Here is a 24,430-nt window from a genome sequence, read left to right on the forward strand (position 1 = left end):
TAAGTATCAAACATCAATTGGAGGATCATCTTCAATTTCATCTAACGCTTCTTATGTTCTTTTTTTCCTTGATAAGTTAAAAAAATAAAAAACATTTCTATTGCTTCCACGATCATATGCCCATCACCTAACGCTTGAGCTGACCAGAATTTCATGTTTAAAATCCTGGAGCCTGAAGGCCAAATAAATGTCCATAGAGGTCCAACTGAATCTATAATATACTAATATGATAAGATTAGAAATTCGATCACACCACACGAAAAAATTAAGTTCATCATCAGACAATAGTTTAAGAGTTACGAAATCAAAGAGAGCACACAGAAAAACCAACAAAAATGGAAACCGCAAACTCCTACTATCAGTTTCCATTTCCTCGCATGCGATTAAATTAAAGTCGATCTGCAACCACCGCACTCGGAACGATTAAATAGTCATCAAAGAAGTCGTGATGGACCAGACCACTGGTTCCGTCAAATTCTTCCTCTACGGCTGTGAAGCATTGAATGAGGAATTGTTGATTCAATCCTCAAAAAGTTTGGTAGTATCCCTCACCGGTCACCCCGAAATGTTTCTGCGAAGGATTTTTGTTGTTGAATGAAACACTAATAATAATAACAAAAAAACAAATAATTTATTTTATTTTAATATATAAAGAGAAGAAATAATACATGTATGAGGGTATCACTTGTGGCGCTGTGTTGACAAAAATGCCGTATAAATCCAAGAAAATGAATTGACCAAGTAAAGCTGTAATCCTTTACACGTTCCATAGCTTCAGCCTTGCATTCACGTGGCAAAGCAGCTTTCCAGTCGGTTATGGTGATATTACTGATTCTGTTGTATAACCGCTTATCTGAGGCCTTGATTTTTCTTTCTTTTTTGTGATAAGAATCAACATAATCATAAAGTTTACAGAAAAAGTTCACAGATCTTACGCCATTCCACCGATCTGGATGCTTTTTAAGACTAAAAGGATCCTCGAAATATGCAAACAACATTTTTTTGTTTCCGATTCTTGAGGGAAAAAAACACAAGGTAATCAGTAATGATGAATAAACAAACCAAAGTTTGTAGGAGATAGAGAAATAAGTCTAGCCATATATATTGCGATTAGAGAGAGTTATGATACCTATCAGATCCATCAAATCTTCGAGCAAATCTGATCCCTCGATATAATTTGGAAATTCCGATAGAAAACAATTTACAATCTTCCCATAGCCGATAAAATCTGAAATAAAGAATATTTATTATAATATAATTTTAAATTATTGACTAATTTATATTAATTAAGATTAATTACCATTCCTCCACCACTCAACATTTCTATCGATGGCTCCCTTTAATTTCAGCACCGTTGCACACAATTACGACATTTTTTGGGCAAACCTCTCCATGACAAAAACCTCTTTGTTGCAATTCTTTTAACACATTTTCTACCGGACTGTAACAACAAAGATGAGATTAGTGCATTTTTCAAATAACATACTCAGTCAAATCTGTTTAGATTATTAAAATTATTAAAGAATTTATACAAAATAAAATTAATGAACGAATTTATAACTATACCCCTCACTTTAGAAACATTTATAAATTAATTGGGAAGATATTGTCTTATACAGTCAAACATATGATATTTTTATATTATAAAGTTTGTTAAAATATGGTCTTATATAGTCAAACATATGTAAGTATCAAACATCAATTGGAGGATCATCTTCAATTTCATCTAACGCTTCTTATGTTCTTTTTTTCCTTGATAAGTTAAAAAAATAAAAAACATTTCTATTGCTTCCACGATCATATGCCCATCACCTAACGCTTGAGCTGACCAGAATTTCATGTTTAAAATCCTGGAGCCTGAAGGCCAAATAAATGTCCATAGAGGTCCAACTGAATCTATAATATACTAATATGATAAGCTTAGAAATTCGATCACACCACACGAAAAAATTAAGTTCATCATCAGACAATAGTTTAAGAGTTACGAAATCAAAGAGAGCACACAGAAAAACCAACAAAAATGGAAACCGCAAACTCCTACTATCAGTTTCCATTTCCTCGCATGCGATTAAATTAAAGTCGATCTGCAACCACCGCACTCGGAACGATTAAATAGTCATCAAAGAAGTCGTGATGGACCAGACCACTGGTTCCGTCAAATTCTTCCTCTACGGCTGTGAAGCATTGAATGAGGAATTGTTGATTCAATCCTCAAAAAGTTTGGTAGTATCCCTCACCGGTCACCCCGAAATGTTTCTGCGAAGGATTTTTGTTGTTGAATGAAACACTAATAATAATAACAAAAAAACAAATAATTTATTTTATTTTAATATATAAAGAGAAGAAATAATACATGTATGAGGGTATCACTTGTGGCGCTGTGTTGACAAAAATGCCGTATAAATCCAAGAAAATGAATTGACCAAGTAAAGCTGTAATCCTTTACACGTTCCATAGCTTCAGCCTTGCATTCACGTGGCAAAGCAGCTTTCCAGTCGGTTATGGTGATATTACTGATTCTGTTGTATAACCGCTTATCTGAGGCCTTGATTTTTCTTTCTTTTTTGTGATAAGAATCAACATAATCATAAAGTTTACAGAAAAAGTTCACAGATCTTACGCCATTCCACCGATCTGGATGCTTTTTAAGATTAAAAGGATCCTCGAAATATGCAAACAACATTTTTTTGTTTCCGATTCTTGAGGGAAAAAAACACAAGGTAATCAGTAATGATGAATAAACAAACCAAAGTTTGTAGGAGATAGAGAAATAAGTCTAGCCATATATATTGCGATTAGAGAGAGTTATGATACCTATCAGATCCATCAAATCTTCGAGCAAAATCTGATCCCTCGATATAATTTGGAAATTCCGATAGAAAACAATTTACAATCTTCCCATAGCCGATAAAATCTGAAATAAAGAATATTTATTATAATATAATTTTAAATTATTGACTAATTTATATTAATTAAGATTAATTACCATTCCTCCACCACTCAACATTTCTATCGATGGCTCCCTTTAATTTCAGCACCGTTGCACACAATTACGACATTTTTTGGGCAAACCTCTCCATGACAAAAACCTCTTTGTTGCAATTCTTTTAACACATTTTCTACCGGACTGTAACAACAAAGATGAGATTAGTGCATTTTTCAAATAACATACTCAGTCAAATCTGTTTAGATTATTAAAATTATTAAAGAATTTATACAAAATAAAATTAATGAACGAATTTATAACTATACCCCTCACTTTAGAAACATTTATAAATTAATTGGGAAGATATTGTCTTATACAGTCAAACATATGATATTTTTATATTATAAAGTTTGTTAAAATATGGTCTTATATAGTCAAACATATGTAAGTATCAAACATCAATTGGAGGATCATCTTCAATTTCATCTAACGCTTCTTATGTTCTTTTTTTCCTTGATAAGTTAAAAAAATAAAAAACATTTCTATTGCTTCCACGATCATATGCCCATCACCTAACGCTTGAGCTGACCAGAATTTCATGTTTAAAATCCTGGAGCCTGAAGGCCAAATAAATGTCCATAGAGGTCCAACTGAATCTATAATATACTAATATGATAAGCTTAGAAATTCGATCACACCACACGAAAAAATTAAGTTCATCATCAGACAATAGTTTAAGAGTTACGAAATCAAAGAGAGCACACAGAAAAACCAACAAAAATGGAAACCGCAAACTCCTACTATCAGTTTCCATTTCCTCGCATGCGATTAAATTAAAGTCGATCTGCAACCACCGCACTCGGAACGATTAAATAGTCATCAAAGAAGTCGTGATGGACCAGACCACTGGTTCCGTCAAATTCTTCCTCTACGGCTGTGAAGCATTGAATGAGGAATTGTTGATTCAATCCTCAAAAAGTTTGGTAGTATCCCTCACCGGTCACCCCGAAATGTTTCTGCGAAGGATTTTTGTTGTTGAATGAAACACTAATAATAATAACAAAAAAACAAATAATTTATTTTATTTTAATATATAAAGAGAAGAAATAATACATGTATGAGGGTATCACTTGTGGCGCTGTGTTGACAAAAATGCCGTATAAATCCAAGAAAATGAATTGACCAAGTAAAGCTGTAATCCTTTACACGTTCCATAGCTTCAGCCTTGCATTCACGTGGCAAAGCAGCTTTCCAGTCGGTTATGGTGATATTACTGATTCTGTTGTATAACCGCTTATCTGAGGCCTTGATTTTTCTTTCTTTTTTGTGATAAGAATCAACATAATCATAAAGTTTACAGAAAAAGTTCACAGATCTTACGCCATTCCACCGATCTGGATGCTTTTTAAGATAAAAGGATCCTCGAAATATGCAAACAACATTTTTTTGTTTCCGATTCTTGAGGGAAAAAAACACAAGGTAATCAGTAATGATGAATAAACAAACCAAAGTTTGTAGGAGATAGAGAAATAAGTCTAGCCATATATATTGCGATTAGAGAGAGTTATGATACCTATCAGATCCATCAAATCTTCGAGCAAAATCTGATCCCTCGATATAATTTGGAAATTCCGATAGAAAACAATTTACAATCTTCCCATAGCCGATAAAATCTGAAATAAAGAATATTTATTATAATATAATTTTAAATTATTGACTAATTTATATTAATTAAGATTAATTACCATTCCTCCACCACTCAACATTTCTATCGATGGCTCCCTTTAATTTCAGCACCGTTGCACACAATTACGACATTTTTTGGGCAAACCTCTCCATGACAAAAACCTCTTTGTTGCAATTCTTTTAACACATTTTCTACCGGACTGTAACAACAAAGATGAGATTAGTGCATTTTTCAAATAACATACTCAGTCAAATCTGTTTAGATTATTAAAATTATTAAAGAATTTATACAAAATAAAATTAATGAACGAATTTATAACTATACCCCTCACTTTAGAAACATTTATAATTAATTGGGAAGATATTGTCTTATACAGTCAAACATATGATATTTTTATATTATAAAGTTTGTTAAAATATGGTCTTATATAGTCAAACATATGTAAGTATCAAACATCAATTGGAGGATCATCTTCAATTTCATCTAACGCTTCTTATGTTCTTTTTTTCCTTGATAAGTTAAAAAAATAAAAAACATTTCTATTGCTTCACTATCCACGATCATGCCCATCACCTAACGCTTGAGCTGACCAGAATTTCATGTTTAAAATCCTGGAGCCTGAAGGCCAAATAAATGTCCATAGAGGTCCAACTGAATCTATAATATACTAATATGATAAGCTTAGAAATTCGATCACACCACACGAAAAAATTAAGTTCATCATCAGACAATAGTTTAAGAGTTACGAAATCAAAGAGAGCACACAGAAAAACCAACAAAAATGGAAACCGCAAACTCCTACTATCAGTTTCCATTTCCTCGCATGCGATTAAATTAAAGTCGATCTGCAACCACCGCACTCGGAACGATTAAATAGTCATCAAAGAAGTCGTGATGGACCAGACCACTGGTTCCGTCAAATTCTTCCTCTACGGCTGTGAAGCATTGAATGAGGAATTGTTGATTCAATCCTCAAAAAGTTTGGTAGTATCCCTCACCGGTCACCCCGAAATGTTTCTGCGAAGGATTTTTGTTGTTGAATGAAACACTAATAATAATAACAAAAAAACAAATAATTTATTTTATTTTAATATATAAAGAGAAGAAATAATACATGTATGAGGGTATCACTTGTGGCGCTGTGTTGACAAAAATGCCGTATAAATCCAAGAAAATGAATTGACCAAGTAAAGCTGTAATCCTTTACACGTTCCATAGCTTCAGCCTTGCATTCACGTGGCAAAGCAGCTTTCCAGTCGGTTATGGTGATATTACTGATTCTGTTGTATAACCGCTTATCTGAGGCCTTGATTTTTCTTTCTTTTTTGTGATAAGAATCAACATAATCATAAAGTTTACAGAAAAAGTTCACAGATCTTACGCCATTCCACCGATCTGGATGCTTTTTAAGACTAAAAGGATCCTCGAAATATGCAAACAACATTTTTTTGTTTCCGATTCTTGAGGGAAAAAAACACAAGGTAATCAGTAATGATGAATAAACAAACCAAAGTTTGTAGGAGATAGAGAAATAAGTCTAGCCATATATATTGCGATTAGAGAGAGTTATGATACCTATCAGATCCATCAAATCTTCGAGCAAAATCTGATCCCTCGATATAATTTGGAAATTCCGATAGAAAACAATTTACAATCTTCCCATAGCCGATAAAATCTGAAATAAAGAATATTTATTATAATATAATTTTAAATTATTGACTAATTTATATTAATTAAGATTAATTACCATTCCTCCACCACTCAACATTTCTATCGATGGCTCCCTTTAATTTCAGCACCGTTGCACACAATTACGACATTTTTTGGGCAAACCTCTCCATGACAAAAACCTCTTTGTTGCAATTCTTTTAACACATTTTCTACCGGACTGTAACAACAAAGATGAGATTAGTGCATTTTTCAAATAACATACTCAGTCAAATCTGTTTAGATTATTAAAATTATTAAAGAATTTATACAAAATAAAATTAATGAACGAATTTATAACTATACCCCTCACTTTAGAAACATTTATAAATTAATTGGGAAGATATTGTCTTATACAGTCAAACATATGATATTTTTATATTATAAAGTTTGTTAAAATATGGTCTTATATAGTCAAACATATGTAAGTATCAAACATCAATTGGAGGATCATCTTCAATTTCATCTAACGCTTCTTATGTTCTTTTTTTCCTTGATAAGTTAAAAAAATAAAAAACATTTCTATTGCTTCCACGATCATATGCCCATCACCTAACGCTTGAGCTGACCAGAATTTCATGTTTAAAATCCTGGAGCCTGAAGGCCAAATAAATGTCCATAGAGGTCCAACTGAATCTATAATATACTAATATGATAAGCTTAGAAATTCGATCACACCACACGAAAAAATTAAGTTCATCATCAGACAATAGTTTAAGAGTTACGAAATCAAAGAGAGCACACAGAAAAACCAACAAAAATGGAAACCGCAAACTCCTACTATCAGTTTCCATTTCCTCGCATGCGATTAAATTAAAGTCGATCTGCAACCACCGCACTCGGAACGATTAAATAGTCATCAAAGAAGTCGTGATGGACCAGACCACTGGTTCCGTCAAATTCTTCCTCTACGGCTGTGAAGCATTGAATGAGGAATTGTTGATTCAATCCTCAAAAAGTTTGGTAGTATCCCTCACCGGTCACCCCGAAATGTTTCTGCGAAGGATTTTTGTTGTTGAATGAAACACTAATAATAATAACAAAAAAACAAATAATTTATTTTATTTTAATATATAAAGAGAAGAAATAATACATGTATGAGGGTATCACTTGTGGCGCTGTGTTGACAAATGTATTGAATTGACCAAGTAGAGATGTAATCCTTTACACGTTCCATAGCTTCAGCCTTGCATTCACGTGGAAAAACAGCTTTCCAGTCGGTTATGGTGATATTACTGATTCTGTTGTATAACCGCTTATCTGAGGCCTTGATTTTTCTTTCTTTTTTGATAAGCATCAACATAATCATAAAGTTTACAGAAAAAGTTCACAGATCTTACGCCATTCCACCGATCTGGATGCTTTTAAGACTAAAAGGATCCTCGAAATATGCAAACAACATTTTTTTGTTTCCGATTCTTGAGGGAAAAAAACACAAGGTAATCAGTAATGATGAATAAACAAGCCAAAGTTTGTAGGAGATAGAGAAATAAGTCTAGCCATATATATTGCGATTAGAGAGAGTTATGATACCTATCAGATCCATCAAATCTTCGAGCAAAATCTGATCCCTCGATATAATTTGAAAATTCCGATAGAAAACAATTTACAATCTTCCCATAGCCGATAAAATCTGAAATAAAGAATATTTATTATAATATAATTTTAAATTATTGACTAATTTATATTAATTAAGATTAATTACCATTCCTCCACCACTCAACATTTCTATCGATGGCTCCCTTTAATTTCAGCACCGTTGCACACAATTACGACATTTTTTGGGCAAACCTCTCCATGACAAAAACAGAAGAAGTAATTTATAGGCTAAGTTCCATTATTTATTTTTGTTAAATTATTGAAAAAGTGTGGAGTAAATGTCGACATAGTGTTTAAGACAGAGAAAACGAGAGAAGTGATCACTAAGATGTAAATGCATATAAGATAAGATTTTATAACCTGGGTGAGTTCCAGAGCTTTAATTTTTAACCAGGGTAAGGTTATAATTCCAACAACACGCAATAATGATACGTACCATATTCGCTAGAATTTTTTTTCTCCTGTGGTCCAGGCTGATGAGGACTAGTACTAACTTCAATTTTGGTCCTTGGACGTTGTTCCCTTGGCAGTGGAAATATGTGGTTAGAATTTACATGAATTTGAAATTTGAATTTGAGTGAAAGAGGATTACAAACATGTTCAGTTCCACGTCCAATTACATGAATTTTTCATTGTCCGCCTTGTTGCATGCGCAAGATGATAACTGGTTTGAAGAGTCGTTCAAAGAGGATTTGAGGAATTCAGACTTTCTATACTCCGGTCTTAAAATTCAATCTCATTCATCGGATTAGCTTTGCTTATACCTAAATATCGGTCTATTACGAGGAAAAACACCGAGTGAGGTAGCCTTACTTATACACAAACCCATAGACCCATGTGATGATTCGTCTGAATTGTCCTCTTCATCCTCTCCTGTTATATCTGCTACTGGAAGCGAAGAAGAAGAAGAAATCGCATAACATGACAAATTGCTTTAGGAGGTGCATATGTTTCTTATGATGATGTAATGGTGGTGGTGATGGTGGGAATGGTGGTACTCATAGAAATGAAGAGGAGGATATTGAGGAGGAGGAGGAGGAGGAGATTCAAGAGGAGGAGGATGAAGGTAATGATGATGATGAGGATGGAAATGGTGGTGCGAGCGGTCATGAAGAGGGGGATCAAGATGATGGTAATGATGAAAATGGTAAGGAAAGAAATAATGGTAGTAGTGGTGATGATGATGATGATGATGAGGAGGAGGAGGAGGAGATTCAGGAGGATAAGGAGACAATGAACTACTCTCTGAGAAAGAAGTTCGTGCGACGGCAGCCGCATACTTGTTGTACGTCCTTGCTTCGGTTATATTTCCCGATAGCAAAGGAAACAGAGTCAGCATCAACCTTGTTCAACTTTTGGATCCCTTGGAGGAGGTGAGTAAGTATTCGTGGGGGACTGTCATGGTAGCACATTTGAACGCTCAGCTGGCAAAGGCATCCCGGGAACGAACTTCTCAAATGAACGGGAATTTGACTTTACTTCAGGTAATTTGAGTTATCAAATTCGTTTATTTTTTGTAATATTTGTTGTTCAATATTTTTAGATTTAACTTTCTTTTATTGTTTTAATGTTGTTTCAGGTGTGGATTTACGAACATTTCCCCTCATTGACCAAAGACAATGCAGCCATCCAATTGGAGTCAACGTGGAACAACACTAAACCAAGAGGACCCCGATACAAGTACACTGGAAGTCAGGATAAGGAGGAAACTCAGAAGTTGAAGTTGTTAACCATGCGCCAAAAATTGGAAAACATGACATGAAAAGAGGTAAACTTTGAGCCTTATAAGAAAGGTAGAGTAGGAGGACTCCAAGATGTTGCATACTACCATGAACCTTTGTTTTATCCTTATGGATACTCAATGTACAATCCGAATAGAGTAATGCGCCAGCTTGGGTATATTCAAGATTCACCCGAGGAAGATTATGTATCACCGTTAAAATATAATTTAAAGAAATGCAAGGCGTACAAAAAGATGTTGGATGTTGTTTACGAACCTAAGCCTGAGACTGAGCATTGGAATAATAGGCATTTGGGTACTAGTAGGGTAGACATCTCTTGGTGGGAGCATGTTAATGAAGGTCACGAGGTAAGAGATGATTGCATGCCATGCTATGAAGGCGTCCCCCACGGTAGGGTGATAAGGATTGATCAGACTACCGGTTGGAGGAGCAACAAAGCATCTTCATCTGCTTCTGCGTCCGACACTAGAGATGACTCCTCCATTCTTAAACTTGTGGTAAGTACTTATTTTTTGAATTGTGTTAATCATTTACATAAAATTTTAATTATGTTAATCTTGATCGGTATTTGAATGCAAACAGAGGGAACGGGTGAAGATTTTTATGAAGTCACTTTGTTGCAAAGCCGACAAAGGAGAAGTGATTGAACCTGAGCAAAGTCGTATATACGCTGAGTACTTCCAACACATTAAAAATCCATAAGCAAAGAAAATGTTTGCTGATCTAGCAAAGCAATGTAAGAGGACAAGGAGAAAAACTCGCCAACTAAGACAAGAACGTGCAGAAAAGGGTGAAGGAAACGAAGATGGTGAGGATCAAGATAGTGGAGAAGAAGCCGGTTCTCCAAGGGGCAGTTCTAGACAGGGTCCTTCAAAGAAAATACGCACATCATCAAGTCAGGGAAGCCAGAGAATGCAAGGACGAGGTCGAGGCCGAGGTCGAGGTGGTATCCGTGGGTGAGGAGAACTTATGTCTAGAACTTTAAAGTGTATGGTTTAACATCTAGAACTTATGTCTTTTAGTATTGTCGACTTTAACTTACGTCTTTCTTAGATACATTAGTAATCTCTGTAGTTCGTACTATCGGTATCTTATGTTAATTATGTTTACAAGTATGTTTAGAAGTTGTTGTGCTTAAAGTTATTAGGAAATAGATAGAGTCCTTTACGACCAGACAAACGTGTACTTAAAGTCGTTTTCTTTATAATAGAAACCTAACGACCCTTGTTGATAGACTAAGAGTCGTTAGGTTTAGTGGAATAGCATATTAACGACCCTATTTTGCAAAAAGAGAATTATAATCAGAAGTTCATAACACAAGATAAAACACGTTGTATTCGTTAAGGATAGGTGATATACAAATATCCAAGTTGTAGATACAACCATATTCCAAAATCATACTTCAAAATAGAAAGCTCAAAAAAAACATATCCTACCCCATTAAGTCGCACAAGCTGACGTGTTCATGCATTGAACTTGGTGTCTCTAAAGCATTCCACAAGTTCATTCCATACTCATACTGGTTTGTCCACTGCTTGCCGTAGTCTCCCCAATCACTATAGGCCACCCGTGGTAAAGGACATTCTTCTGAAATCTTCAATCCTATGTAATGGTTATTGTTGACATGTGCTTTATCGCCGCATCACACCTAGTTCTTGAGGGTACGTACATACAAGATCCCTTCGGGAAGCCTTTGCAGAATACAATCACAACAAAAGTGAATGCGTCCACTAAAAGTTGACCACCAAAAGGAATTTGCATCCAAAACTTATAACCGACCTTCTTCGACCCCTTCCTCCATTTCACATTAGATACCAACTCTTTGAAATTCAATTCTTTCTCTTTTGAATCTCCTTGCATGATCATGGTTAAATAGAGTTGCTTGTCCTCGACAAGTTTAGCCGCCATTTTTTTTCTTGCATACTCGATTTGGATGAGGTTAAGTTCGTCCCCTTCTCGAATTGTCCTAATTGTTCGGTTGCAACATGGTAACCACATTTCCCATCCCCATCAACATCGTCGGTGGATATAACGTGATCTAAGATGACATAAGGAAGTTGGTCGGTATACTCTTTGTACAAAGTGTGTGCAACACGATGTGGTGTTCCTTGAAAATCCCTAGGTATCTTAGGATTACTCTTTATTCCTCTTATTGTCACCATACCACTAGTTTGGATTTTCTGGTTTTCGACCACATGCTCAACAATATCCATATCTTCATTTTCTTGCTTTTTTGATCGACTCGATACTTAGGAAGGAAATAATTTTCGTACTCCTCATATTCCACCTAGACATGCTCATGACGTGATAGGTCTCTATCCCAACCCTTTCCATTGTTAACAGTTCCTCTAAATGACATTTTAGTTGTTGGTCTTTCGGGTGGTTTTTCTTTGACTGGTTCTTCTTCAAACCTCAAGCTCTTACGGGTGGCCGGCCAAAAGTTAGCAACCAAAATGTGCCTTCCTGCACAATTCATTTTTCTGTATTTTTCGTTGATGTACTTTCCAATCTCCAAGTCTCCAAATTCTCCATTGGCTAAACCCGTAGGCTTTGGGATGAATGAAAGTTGCTACCAGAATGGAACAATATCTTCAAGAGGAGTGTAATCTTTATACCCACCAGTTTATGTTTACAAGGGAGGCCGAGCCAAAAAACGGTTGTACAATTACACTTCGTCTTCATCATCTTTCCCTTTCCGGCTTCCGATTTAGCTCTAAAATCTGCAAACTTATCCATCATATAGTTAATTTCCCACCATGATACTTGGTGTGCTACCAACCATAACAAAGCTTTGTCCCTTATGTGTTTCATCAAAAAACGATCTTTACTCAACTCCATCTGAGTGACTGTTTTTCTTAGGACATCCTCTGCGTGCCCGTGAATAGCTTCTTGTACCGTTACTACCCCCACCCTATTTTGATCCAATTTTTTTTTCAAACACCCGTGAGACTGCTCTGCAAGGCTTGTAGACTCATTTTTGAAGTGCTTGTATCTATTGGTCCATGCATAAAAAAACTTCTCCTTCCAAGGATTCAACCATGTATTCAGGCAATACTCAACAACCTTCTTATGATCCTTGCTCCAAACATCGATGAACTTCTGCAAGTTAGCATAATACTTAACCTCGATTTTCGAATGAGCCAAATAGTCCCAATCGTCGAAAAAAACTTTCTATAGATCCCCCTCTTCATCGTATTTTATCTGGTGAGCTGAGCTGAATAATACTGGTGATGGCTGGATAAACAGATGGGTCAAAATTGGCCTGAATTTGGTGTCGTGAAAGCAGTCAGGAAGGGTTGTTGCTGTGGGTGGTCTTGTGCTGAAGTTTGGTGGGTTTATTCCCGGAGTTTTGCAAGTCTAATGCTTGAGAAAATTGCACTATGAAATCAAACAGGTAGAGCTGGTGATGGGTTCAGGTTTAACAAGGAAGTGTAGGTACTACGGCCAAAGTTAGACTTAGAAATGGATCAGTATTGGACTGGGTTTGGAGGTGCTGTAAGCGGTTATGAAGAAAGGATTCATATGCCTTTAAATACTCACTACACGGACTAAAAAAGAGGGAGGTGGTACACAGGGAGAAACTAGGGTTTGACTTTTAATATGCTTAGTTTATTTCCTTTATCAATTTTTATGATTTTTGAGAAAGCTATGATTTGGTAACCTATTGTTAGGGTGAAGGATAAACTTGTAGGTTAATATTTCTTGTGTTCTTAAACAATGGTTTCAAAAGTAAAAGCTTAATTTCATGTTTGTGTTTCTCAAAAATGGGTTGTTTGTTTAATGAGTTTTTCATGTCTTATGCCATGTATATTTCATAGTTGAATTCTAGAACAACATCCATAAGAAACCTTGGTAAAATTTCTTTATGAATATTCTTTGATTATGTATGCCATGTATGCCTAATACTTTGGATTTCTATCTTTAGGTCGAGAACAGACATATCATTGTGAAAATTCATGTCTATTGTTCTTAACTGAATATATCTTCCATGTTTTGATAGCTAGGTTTGCTATTGTACATGAGCTAAATGAGACATTTGTTATATAACATGAGTGAAACCTAACCTACAACGGATTCCACAGCCTTAATACTTCCATATTCTTGATTACAATCTTTATAAATTTGTTTTATATTGTTCATTAGATTATTTTCTTTGTACAACAATCTCTGAAATATTGAATTGGTTAGTTAGTTCTTGATATTGATTGGTAGTAGTTTTCACTCTCCTTGAGGGAACGAACCGTGCTTGCTATTGTGTGCTCTTTTTGACACCGTGCACTTGCGGTAAAACAAAGTCGATTTTCCGACCCATCAATAACATCACAAATACCAACTGTAACTTCAGTCACCACAGATAAACATATCAAGCTGAACTCAACCACAGATACCACCCCTCTACACAGCATCACAAACCTCTATCTGAACTGCGGTCTCATAGCTCCAGTTCTCCCTGCAATTGCAATCAACATCACTGCCTCCTCTCAATGCAATTCAATTTACAGCTCCATGTGTTCCTGCAATTCACAACACACAACCTAGGCATACATCTATTCATCTTGTAACTTGAACTTTTGCCATTTCATCTTTATCACCTGCAACATAATTACCCGTCACCAACACTGATAACTGCAGCCATTAGCCATAACAACTATCCCTGACATGAATCACAAGAAAAAACATACCATTTACAATTGCATTTCAGGTTCAGTACAATCATGTTCATCCAGTACACTTCCAAAATCGAGCAACTTCACTGCCAGTTCTCTGTAATTAGAACTCAACCACAAAACCCATTTCAGTTTCACCAGAGCAACACCAATCTACAAAAATCAATTCCTCCCAGCTTCTCAATCAAATCTCAAACACAGATTCACTACAAACCCTAACTTCAATTTATGTTAAAACCCATTCTAACAAACCATTGAGATTTAATAAAAAAGAATCAATCAAAAAAGAAACCCTAAATTTGACCTCCGATTTACCTTTTCTGTGAATCTAAGATTAGTTGTAAACAAGAGATGATTTACCGGAAAAGTTTAAGATCTTGGGCGATTTGATGTTTTTTGTTGAACGACATAATTCGTCACCAACCCATCTCCCTTCTTCTTGTTCTTCAATTGCAGTTACAGTCGCAACAATTTCTTCATCTAATCTTACGGAAACATCACAACATCACCAGATCCACATGTATTTCCTTCTGAATTTGAAGATGAAACTATGGTTAGGGTTTTTTTATGGTTGTTGTGACGTTGAGAGGAGTTTGGGGTGGTGATGTTTACGGTGGTGGTAATGGTGTTGATGGTGAAGAAATTGAAGGAGGCGGAGGAGGGTGGTGGTAGTAGTGAGATACGAAGAAAAAAGTTGTTGCTGGTGGTGATTGTGGTGGGAAGAAGGAGACGGAAGAACCAAGAAAAAAAGAAATGAGAGAAGAAGAAGAATGTAAAAGGGTATGTTTGGGTTTTTTTAAAATAACAAACACTAAATTTGCTCATAAATATTTGACCTGGGGTTTTTGTGTTTCTTATGAAATTATTTTAATTTATTAAAAATAATATGGTTGGATTTTTTGTACCACAAAATTGGTCACCTAGATGTTTTGTCACTAGTTTTGTTTAAGTTTTTAGATTTTTATCTTGAAAGAAGGATATTTTAGTATTTTTGCCTCTAGAAAACACCCTTAACAAATACGATTGGTTGGAGGAAGTAATTTATATCCTCGATTAGTTTAAATATCCCCAATCGCGCGTTCTTCTCTTTTATCTGCCTCATCAATTTTTTTGCTTCAGCTTGTTGTGACATTAGTTGCTTTAGTAAAATGCTATTCAGAAAATGAGGAAGAACAAGATGCTACTGGGTTTATGCAAGAGATTAATTTCAGAAGCCGAAGAACAATGCTGAAATCAGTGTTTGATGATGCTGGTGAATTGGAGAATTCAGTATACATACTAAGATTGAATTGGTGAGTATAATCAACCAGCAAAGAAGGTGGATTTGATGAAACTGTTGTTATTGATGGTGAATCCATTGTTAAAACCGTTATTGCTGCAATTGCAGCTGATTGAGATTTAGGTTTAAAAATAGGGTTTTGATTTTGTTGCGATTGGGTTGATTTCTCTGATTTTTAGGTTTTTGATTTGGGGAAATTTTAGTGCTTTTGGTGTTGATTGGATTAATTTTTATTTCTCTTCATCAATTTCTTCTTCTTACGTGGAAGCAGTGGTGTTGGTTTAAATCTCTACTGTGGATCCATTAAAATCAGTGAAGAAGCAAGTTGCTCTTTCTTGTGAATGATGAAGGAAGTTGTTGATGCTTGAATTCTCTGCAGGGAAGGAGATAAACAAGGGTTAGAAGAACAAAACAAATTCATCTCAGCCACAACAATTCATACTTTGTAGCTGTTTGAAGAAAGTTTCCAAAGGAGTCTCTGCATTGCAGTTGTCCATGTCACATTTAACAAGCTGTTCTGTGAATTTTGTGGTGTTCTCGGTAGGGCTTGACAAGATTTTAGAGGCCAATATTGGTAAGAAAGGCTTAAGTTTGTCGGTAAATGAAAAAAAAAGAGTTGGATTTTGTTGCTACCGGGAAAATAGCCTTGAGTGGCTGCATTTGTCGTTGATTTCATTCATGGTTTGCTGAGATATGTAGTGTGTTTCAGCCTAAATGTAACGAGGATATGTGTCTATGAAAAACATATTTTCCGGCGAAGAAGAATATAAAAGGAGGATCGAAATCAGCCTCAAACCGGCCCTCTCACCCACAGAAACTGCATTGATTTTTTTTCAAAGAAAACTTGTTTTCTTAGTGCTGTATACAAATTTAAAGGGTATAATAGTAAACTTGTTTAGTAATTAAATTTTAATTAATCTATTTAATAATTATTAACTTAAAGTGAATACTTAAACGGGTCAACGTTGATCTTTGGACCATACGCAAAGACTGGACAAATGTTAGACTCAAGCCAGTTTTTGGTCAGAAAATGAGTACCAAAAACCAAATACCCCAAGGAAAAAAATGGATTAGCCCGAAGCAGTAATATAGGACATTAAATAACGGTTTATAATTTTGTTATGTACTTAGGGATGGCCATTTGCCCCACCCAAACCCATCCCCGTGGGTACCCACCCCGTTCGGGTAGGGTTTTACCCGCACAAATGGAGATGGGATCGGGTATGGGTAATACCGAAAACTAAGCTACGGGGATGGGGTGGGGATGGGATTCAAGGTCCCCGCCCCATACCCGCCCCGTATCTTTCATAAGTTAGAGGTTTAGACTTTTATGCAACAATGTGTATGATTTTTATACTTCCACCACTTAGTCGAGCTTTCTTTCATTTATCATATTCTCGATCGTTCTTGTACATTCATCACTTTCGTTTTTTTTTTTTTGTGATCAAACACATTCTCTAAAAGTTAAAATAGAGAAAATGAATCAGATAATGAAATGGTTAACGTGGACGAAGATAGAACGGGACAGGAAAAAACAGAAAAACTAATAAGTCATTAACAGATTTTTTTGTTCACTTTAAGATAAATTACTGAATTTAAGATTCCAGAATGCGTCGTTCTTACATTATTATTTTTGTTTGAATCTTATTTAAGTTTTGATTATAATCAAATTTATGTATTAACTCAGTGTTAAGGGTAACCCATGAAAACCCCGCCCCATATGGGTATTCCCTATACCTGCCCCGCCCCAATTTATATAGGTAACGGGGCGGGGATGGGTATTTTTTTTTACGAACAGGGCAGTGACTGGGATTTACACTACCCGCCCCTTGACCATGTACTGATAAGCTGAAATGTGCTGAGCACGCAGGGAGAGTACTTGGATATGTTGTAGCGTACTTTGAAGTTGTGGTCATTCAGTTTTATTGTTTCCATGTTTTATATTTACGCAACATGATAAAGGATGATTACTATTCTGAGGTTACCGTCGAAGTCTATGGATTCCAGGAAGCTAGGAACATTAAAGGTAGAGAAAAATCCAGGCAAAAAAGAAGCAGGCATTTTGTTGCTTCGAATACCACTGCAAATCAGCAGTGTACATTAAAGGTGTTTAATATGGGAGTGGATTGAGAATTTTGTGTTTTACATTCTGGTCGGTCCACTTGAAAGATTACTAAGCTGAAAGCCGCGCTTTAAAAATAGCCAAGGATTTTACTGCAGAATCTATCATACAATACAAACATTTTAACTGTCCGAATACCGAAGACACAAGAACAACTGTCCGAACCCCGAAGACACGAGAAAAAACAAAATTACATGATTTTTGGAATTTGTTGTAGCCTTTCAATCCATGTAAGCTCAAAGTTTTAGCACTTTGAGCGAAACAGAGTAACGGTCCTCTTGGTTATTTTATTTTAATATATAAAGAGAAGAAATAATACATGTATGAGGGTATCACTTGTGGCGCTGTGTTGACAAAAATGCCGTATAAATCCAAGAAAATGAATTGACCAAGTAAAGCTGTAATCCTTTACACGTTCCATAGCTTCAGCCTTGCATTCACGTGGCAAAGCAGCTTTCCAGTCGGTTATGGTGATATTACTGATTCTGTTGTATAACCGCTTATCTGAGGCCTTGATTTTTCTTTCTTTTTTGTGATAAGAATCAACATAATCATAAAGTTTACAGAAAAAGTTCACAGATCTTACGCCATTCCACCGATCTGGATGCTTTTTAAGATTAAAAGGATCCTCGAAATATGCAAACAACATTTTTTGTTTCCGATTCTTGAGGGAAAAAAACACAAGGTAATCAGTAATGATGAATAAACAAACCAAAGTTTGTAGGAGATAGAGAAATAAGTCTAGCCATATATTTGCGATTAGAGAGAGTTATGATACCTATCAGATCCATCAAATCTTCGAGCAAAATCTGATCCCTCGATATAATTTGGAAATTCCGATAGAAAACAATTTACAATCTTCCCATAGCCGATAAAATCTGAAATAAAGAATATTTATTATAATATAAATTTAAATTATTGACTAATTTATATTAATTAAGATTAATTACCATTCCTCCACCACTCAACATTTCTATCGATGGCTCCCTTTAATTTCAGCACCGTTGCACACAATTACGACATTTTTTGGGCAAACCTCTCCATGACAAAAACCTCTTTGTTGCAATTCTTTTAACACATTTTCTACCGGACTGTAACAACAAAGATGAGATTAGTGCATTTTTCAAATAACATACTCAGTCAAATCTGTTCAGATTATTAAAATTATTAAAGAATTTATACAAAATAAAATTAATGAACGAATTTATAATTATACCCCTCACTTTAGAAACATTTATAAATTAATTGGGAAGATATTGTCTTATACAGTCAAACATATGATATTTTATATTATAAAGTTTGTTAAAATATGGTCTTATATAGTCAAACATATGTAAGTATCAAACATCAATTGGAGGATCATCTTCAATTTCATCTAACGCTTCTTATGTTCTTTTTTTCCTTGATAAGTTAAAAAAATAAAAAACATTTCTATTGCTTCCACGATCATATGCCCATCACCTAACGCTTGAGCTGACCAGAATTTCATGTTTAAAATCCTGGAGCCTGAAGGCCAAATAAATGTCCATAGAGGTCCAACTGAATCTATAATATACTAATATGATAAGATTAGAAATTCGATCACACCACACGAAAAAATTAAGTTCATCATCAGACAATAGTTTAAGAGTTACGAAATCAAAGAGAGCACACAGAAAAACCAACAAAAATGGAAACCGCAAACTCCTACTATCAGTTTCCATTTCCTCGCATGCGATTAAATTAAAGTCGATCTGCAACCACCGCACTCGGAACGATTAAATAGTCATCAAAGAAGTCGTGATGGACCAGACCACTGGTTCCGTCAAATTCTTCCTCTACGGCTGTGAAGCATTGAATGAGGAATTGTTGATTCAATCCTCAAAAGTTGGTAGTATCCCTCACCGGTCACCCCGAAATGTTTCTGCGAAGGATTTTTGTTGTTGAATGAAACACTAATAATAATAACAAAAAACAAATAATTTATTTTATTTTAATATATAAAGAGAAGAAATAATACATGTATGAGGGTATCACTTGTGGCGCTGTGTTGACAAAAATGCCGTATAAATCCAAGAAAATGAATTGACCAAGTAAAGCTGTAATCCTTTACACGTTCCATAGCTTCAGCCTTGCATTCACGTGGCAAAGCAGCTTTCCAGTCGGTTATGGTGATATTACTGATTCTGTTGTATAACCGCTTATCTGAGGCCTTGATTTTTCTTTCTTTTTTGTGATAAGAATCAACATAATCATAAAGTTTACAGAAAAAGTTCACAGATCTTACGCCATTCCACCGATCTGGATGCTTTTTAAGACTAAAAGGATCCTCGAAATATGCAAACAACATTTTTTTGTTTCCGATTCTTGAGGGAAAAAAACACAAGGTAATCAGTAATGATGAATAAACAAACCAAAGTTTGTAGGAGATAGAGAAATAAGTCTAGCCATATATTGCGATTAGAGAGAGTTATGATACCTATCAGATCCATCAAATCTTCGAGCAAAATCTGATCCCTCGATATAATTTGGAAATTCCGATAGAAAACAATTTACAATCTTCCCATAGCCGATAAAATCTGAAATAAAGAATATTTATTATAATATAATTTTAAATTATTGACTAATTTATATTAATTAAGATTAATTACCATTCCTCCACCACTCAACATTTCTATCGATGGCTCCCTTTAATTTCAGCACCGTTGCACACAATTACGACATTTTTTGGGCAAACCTCTCCATGACAAAAACCTCTTTGTTGCAATTCTTTTAACACATTTTCTACCGGACTGTAACAACAAAGATGAGATTAGTGCATTTTTCAAATAACATACTCAGTCAAATCTGTTTAGATTATTAAAATTATTAAAGAATTTATACAAAATAAAATTAATGAACGAATTTATAACTATACCCCTCACTTTAGAAACATTTATAAATTAATTGGGAAGATATTGTCTTATACAGTCAAACATATGATATTTTTATTATAAAGTTTGTTAAAATATGGTCTTATATAGTCAAACATATGTAAGTATCAAACATCAATTGGAGGATCATCTTCAATTTCATCTAACGCTTCTTATGTTCTTTTTTTCCTTGATAAGTTAAAAAAATAAAAAACATTTCTATTGCTTCCACGATCATATGCCCATCACCTAACGCTTGAGCTGACCAGAATTTCATGTTTAAAATCCTGGAGCCTGAAGGCCAAATAAATGTCCATAGAGGTCCAACTGAATCTATAATATACTAATATGATAAGCTTAGAAATTCGATCACACCACACGAAAAAATTAAGTTCATCATCAGACAATAGTTTAAGAGTTACGAAATCAAAGAGAGCACACAGAAAAACCAACAAAATGGAAACCGCAAACTCCTACTATCAGTTTCCATTTCCTCGCATGCGATTAAATTAAAGTCGATCTGCAACCACCGCACTCGGAACGATTAAATAGTCATCAAAGAAGTCGTGATGGACCAGACCACTGGTTCCGTCAAATTCTTCCTCTACGGCTGTGAAGCATTGAATGAGGAATTGTTGATTCAATCCTCAAAAAGTTTGGTAGTATCCCTCACCGGTCACCCCGAAATGTTTCTGCGAAGGATTTTTGTTGTTGAATGAAACACTAATAATAATAACAAAAAAACAAATAATTTATTTTATTTTAATATATAAAGAGAAGAAATAATACATGTATGAGGGTATCACTTGTGGCGCTGTGTTGACAAAAATGCCGTATAAATCCAAGAAAATGAATTGACCAAGTAAAGCTGTAATCCTTTACACGTTCCATAGCTTCAGCCTTGCATTCACGTGGCAAAGCAGCTTTCCAGTCGGTTATGGTGATATTACTGATTCTGTTGTATAACCGCTTATCTGAGGCCTTGATTTTTCTTTCTTTTTGTGATAAGAATCAACATAATCATAAAGTTTACAGAAAAAGTTCACAGATCTTACGCCATTCCACCGATCTGGATGCTTTTTAAGATTAAAAGGATCCTCGAAATATGCAAACAACATTTTTTTGTTTCCGATTCTTGAGGGAAAAAAACACAAGGTAATCAGTAATGATGAATAAACAAACCAAAGTTTGTAGGAGATAGAGAAATAAGTCTAGCCATATATATTGCGATTAGAGAGAGTTATGATACCTATCAGATCCATCAAATCTTCGAGCAAAATCTGATCCCTCGATATAATTTGGAAATTCCGATAGAAAACAATTTACAATCTTCCCATAGCCGATAAAATCTGAAATAAAGAATATTTATTATAATATAATATTAAATTATTGACTAATTTATATTAATTAAGATTAATTACCATTCCTCCACCACTCAACATTTCTATCGATGGCTCCCTTTAATTTCAGCACCGTTGCACACAATTACGATTTTTTGGGCAAACCTCTCAATGACAAAAACCTCTTTGTTGCAATTCTTTTAACACATTTTCTACCGGACTGTAACAACAAAGATGAGATTAGTGCATTTTTCAAATAACATACTCAGTCAAATCTGTTCAGATTATTAAAATTATTAAAGAATTTATACAAAATAAAATTAATGAACGAATTTATAACTATACCCCTCACTTTAGAAACATTTATAAATTAATTGGGAAGATATTGTCTTATACAGTCAAACATATGATATTTTTATATTATAAAGTTTGTTAAAATATGGTCTTATATAGTCAAACATATGTAAGTATCAAACATCAATTGGAGGATCATCTTCAATTTCATCTAACGCTTCTTATGTTCTTTTTTTCCTTGATAAGTTAAAAAAATAAAAAACATTTCTATTGCTTCCACGATCATATGCCCATCACCTAACGCTTGAGCTGACCAGAATTTCATGTTTAAAATCCTGGAGCCTGAAGGCCAAATAAATGTCCATAGAGGTCCAACTGAATCTAATATACTAATATGATAAGATTAGAAATTCGAGCACACCACACGAAAAAATTAAGTTCATCATCAGACAATAGTTTAAGAGTTACGAAATCAAAGAGAGCACACAGAAAAACCAACAAAAATGGAAACCGCAAACTCCTACTATCAGTTTCCATTTCCTCGCATGCGATTAAATTAAAGTCGATCTGCAACCACCGCACTCGGAACGATTAAATAGTCATCAAAGAAGTCGTGATGGACCAGACCACTGGTTCCGTCAAATTCTTCCTCTACGGCTGTGAAGCATTGAATGAGGAATTGTTGATTCAATCCTCAAAAAGTTTGGTAGTATCCCTCACCGGTCACCCCGAAATGTTTCTGCGAAGGATTTTTGTTGTTGAATGAAACACTAATAATAATAACAAAAAAACAAATAATTTATTTTATTTTAATATAAAGAGAAGAAATAATACATGTATGAGGGTATCACTTGTGGCGCTGTGTTGACAAAAATGCCGTATAAATCCAAGAAAATGAATTGACCAAGTAAAGCTGTAATCCTTTACACGTTCCATAGCTTCAGCCTTGCATTCACGTGGCAAAGCAGCTTTCCAGTCGGTTATGGTGATATTACTGATTCTGTTGTATAACCGCTTATCTGAGGCCTTGATTTTTCTTTCTTTTTTGTGATAAGAATCAACATAATCATAAAGTTTACAGAAAAAGTTCACAGATCTTACGCCATTCCACCGATCTGGATGCTTTTTAAGACTAAAAGGATCCTCGAAATATGCAAACAACATTTTTTTGTTTCCGATTCTTGAGGGAAAAAAACACAAGGTAATCAGTAATGATGAATAAACAAACCAAAGTTTGTAGGAGATAGAGAAATAAGTCTAGCCATATATATTGCGATTAGAGAGAGTTATGATACCTATCAGATCCATCAAATCTTCGAGCAAAATCTGATCCCTCGATATAATTTGGAAATTCCGATAGAAAACAATTTACAATCTTCCCATAGCCGATAAAATCTGAAATAAAGAATATTTATTATAATATAATTTTAAATTATTGACTAATTTATATTAATTAAGATTAATTACCATTCCTCCACCACTCAACATTTCTATCGATGGCTCCCTTTAATTTCAGCACCGTTGCACACAATTACGACATTTTTTGGGCAAACCTCTCCATGACAAAAACCTCTTTGTTGCAATTCTTTTAACACATTTTCTACCGGACTGTAACAACAAAGATGAGATTAGTGCATTTTTCAAATAACATACTCAGTAAATCTGTTTAGATTATTAAAATTATTAAAGAATTTATACAAAATAAAATTAATGAACGAATTTATAACTATACCCCTCACTTTAGAAACATTTATAAATTAATTGGGAAGATATTGTCTTATACAGTCAAACATATGATATTTTTATATTATAAAGTTTGTTAAAATATGGTCTTATATAGTCAAACATATGTAAGTATCAAACATCAATTGGAGGATCATCTTCAATTTCATCTAACGCTTCTTATGTTCTTTTTTTCCTTGATAAGTTAAAAAAATAAAAAACATTTCTATTGCTTCCACGATCATATGCCCATCACCTAACGCTTGAGCTGACCAGAATTTCATGTTTAAAATCCTGGAGCCTGAAGGCCAAATAAATGTCCATAGAGGTCCAACTGAATCTATAATATACTAATATGATAAGCTTAGAAATTCGATCACACCACACGAAAAAATTAAGTTCATCATCAGACAATAGTTTAAGAGTTACGAAATCAAAGAGAGCACACAGAAAA

The 24,430-nt window shown here is 34.7% G+C and overlaps 5 long non-coding RNA genes across 5 annotated transcripts; all 5 read right to left on the minus strand.

Moving 5' to 3' along the window:
* Nucleotides 1-206: 206 nt before the first annotated feature.
* LOC113325104 lies at nt 207-865 on the minus strand. The gene is made up of 2 exons (XR_003347977.1): nt 669-865; nt 207-571 (listed from the first exon to the last, which is right to left on the minus strand). It is a non-coding gene; the product is annotated as an uncharacterized LOC113325104 (long non-coding RNA).
* Nucleotides 866-1,932: 1,067 nt separating this feature from the next.
* Nucleotides 1,933-2,764, minus strand: LOC113325109. The gene is made up of 2 exons (XR_003347978.1): nt 2,354-2,764; nt 1,933-2,256 (listed from the first exon to the last, which is right to left on the minus strand). It is a non-coding gene; the product is annotated as an uncharacterized LOC113325109 (long non-coding RNA).
* Nucleotides 2,765-3,618: 854 nt separating this feature from the next.
* On the minus strand, nt 3,619-4,235 carry LOC113325113. The gene is made up of 2 exons (XR_003347979.1): nt 4,040-4,235; nt 3,619-3,942 (listed from the first exon to the last, which is right to left on the minus strand). It is a non-coding gene; the product is annotated as an uncharacterized LOC113325113 (long non-coding RNA).
* A 1,071-nt stretch (nt 4,236-5,306) lies between these two features.
* Nucleotides 5,307-6,064, minus strand: LOC113325117. The gene is made up of 2 exons (XR_003347980.1): nt 5,728-6,064; nt 5,307-5,630 (listed from the first exon to the last, which is right to left on the minus strand). It is a non-coding gene; the product is annotated as an uncharacterized LOC113325117 (long non-coding RNA).
* A 928-nt stretch (nt 6,065-6,992) lies between these two features.
* Nucleotides 6,993-18,377, minus strand: LOC113325122. Its single transcript, XR_003347981.1, has 2 exons — nt 18,049-18,377; nt 6,993-7,316 (listed from the first exon to the last, which is right to left on the minus strand). It is a non-coding gene; the product is annotated as an uncharacterized LOC113325122 (long non-coding RNA).
* Nucleotides 18,378-24,430: the final 6,053 nt, after the last annotated feature.

This window comes from Papaver somniferum, chromosome 1, assembly GCF_003573695.1.
Source record: "Papaver somniferum cultivar HN1 chromosome 1, ASM357369v1, whole genome shotgun sequence".
Lineage (NCBI taxonomy): Eukaryota > Viridiplantae > Streptophyta > Magnoliopsida > Ranunculales > Papaveraceae > Papaver > Papaver somniferum.